We start from the raw sequence: 2128 nt of genomic DNA, 5'->3' as shown, positions 1-2128 counted from the left end.
GACGGCGGAAAAAGGGTCTGTACGTCGGGTGCATGGTTCAAACGGGTTGTACTTAGTGTGTTCATTAATCATAGGTGTGTTTTGGGCGTAACATGCAATAAACCAATCAGAGGTCATCTCCCATTCTACATGGTGGATTTGTTAAACAGAAGGAGAGAATTTCAGGAGAAGAAACTGATCTGCTCGTGCGTGAAGTTAAAGCGTGTGAGCAGATCATATAATGCTATTTCACACTAATATTTTTAAATTTGTGTGCTGCTGCGTGTCCCTGTGTGTGTGTGTGTGTGTGTGTGTGTGTGTGTGTGTGTGTGTGTGACAAGCATAGTATGTCCGCTGTGCACGAGCCTAGGCACATTTTACCAATACGCTGTTAAAATAACAATGAAATGCTGCGTTATTGACTTCAGACCATGTTTTTGTTGGTCAACGGTGCGATCACTTTCCGCTGCCTCAAGATAACAATACGCCCAGAATGCACCTGAACACACCTCCCTGAAGGACCAGTATGCCCATGGGCGCAAAGATGGGCGCAGGTGCATTTGCTATTTAAACAACGTGGGTGCTGTGGAGAGAGAGAGAGAGAGAGAGAGAGAGAGAGAGGAGAGAGAGAGAGAGAGAGAGAGAGAGAGAGAGAGAGAGAGAGAGAGAGAGAGAGAGAGAGAGAGAGAGTGCAGATAAGTGATTTGTTTTGAAAACAAGAACAAAAGTGTAAAGAGGCGACATAAAAAGGTGCACATTCATTCATATCTCAATGTTTCCCTCCTTCCAACTTCTTCTCCCCAATCACAGCATTCATCTCTTTTCCATCTCTTTTGCATGATCCTTTCTTTCATTTCATCCTGTGTCTCCCTCCTTACCCCCCCCCCCTTCTTCCCCAAAGCTGAACTTACCAAAACAGTTTGGACTCTCTCAAAGACAACAGCTGTGCGACAGCTAAGTGATCACTCGGCCCCGGACCCTTGACGCGATGCCAAGGACAAACACTATTGAGGTTTCTCTTTTTTTTTTTTTTTGGCTCTACCTTCTACTCGCCCTGCTTAATGCCAGAAACAAGTATCATTAGTATTGAGTGGCACCTACTTTTGTGCAATCCATATCTTGATTAAATCTGAAAACTGTTCATTAACCTTGGTTCATCTTTACATCTCTATTTTCCAGAATGAAGTGGACTTCATGGCCACAATCAATCGATTCCATAGAGAGAACAAGAGATCCTAAAAGCTTCTGCAGTGTGCTCTCAGTCTAGCGTAATATCTGCACCTGAATAAATCGTTTACCAATGCTCCTCAACGGTATTATGAATCAGCAGTTGTTTCACGAACTAGTTATAGCCTCTCAGCTTTAGGGTGTGTAAATCTGAGAGATCAGCTGCTGTAGTGCTTCGTTGACGTCAACAAATATAAAACCTCTCATAACACGGAGTTCCTTCAGTTCCCTCACCAATCTGAAGGAGATAAATTATATGTCTACCCTTTTTTTCTTCTTCTCAGGTATTCTTCCATGTGTCTTGAGGATGTCTACATTCTGCACAAAACTCCACAGGGTGGTGTGATATGCATTCTAGACAATGACTTTACAAAAGCATCCATTTCTCCAAGTGATGTGTATCCTTATTTGAAATCTTGCCGTCTGGGATCCACCCCGAAGACAAATGGCTTCACAAACCAGGATGTGAGATAATACACATTTTCAAAACCACATACTATACTAGCATTGCGCACTGATTTGGCCCAAATGTAGCATGCAGTATGCAGACAAAAGCTAAATCTGCAGTATGCCAAAAATACCCGGATGCTGTAATGATTTGGGAAAAATCTCCAGGATGCCTCAAACCAGTCTATCTCGTCTACTGTATCCCACAATGCAAAGCGGCGGGAAAAATCGGAACAACCACGGCTTGGTGTTGTGGCCAACAGAAAGTTTTTATCTGCTATTTTATCACTAAATCCACTTCTGAGACATTTTATTTGCAAGAAATCAAACAGTTGAGAAGCTCTACAGTCTCTCGTTCCACTTCCACAGACCCCGCTGTCAGCTGGCTGGAGAGCTCTTAAGAAACTTGAAGACAAGAGGCGTTTATTTCCCTGATTGTTGTTATAGGTTTACAAAGTGAAAAAGCCCAAAGTCC

General features: G+C 43.0%; 1 protein-coding gene across 1 annotated transcript in view; it reads right to left on the bottom strand.

Annotated features, from left to right (window-relative positions):
* Positions 1 to 2128, bottom strand: part of grin2da (glutamate receptor, ionotropic, N-methyl D-aspartate 2D, a) — a 254730-nt gene that overhangs the window by 11663 nt on the left and 240939 nt on the right. The window lies entirely within an intron of this gene.

The sequence above is a fragment of the Etheostoma spectabile genome, chromosome 14 (assembly GCF_008692095.1).
Source record: "Etheostoma spectabile isolate EspeVRDwgs_2016 chromosome 14, UIUC_Espe_1.0, whole genome shotgun sequence".
Classification (NCBI taxonomy): Eukaryota; Metazoa; Chordata; class Actinopteri; order Perciformes; family Percidae; genus Etheostoma; species Etheostoma spectabile.
The sequence above is the reverse complement of the archived record's forward strand: the minus strand, read 5'-3'. Positions and strand labels throughout refer to the sequence as shown.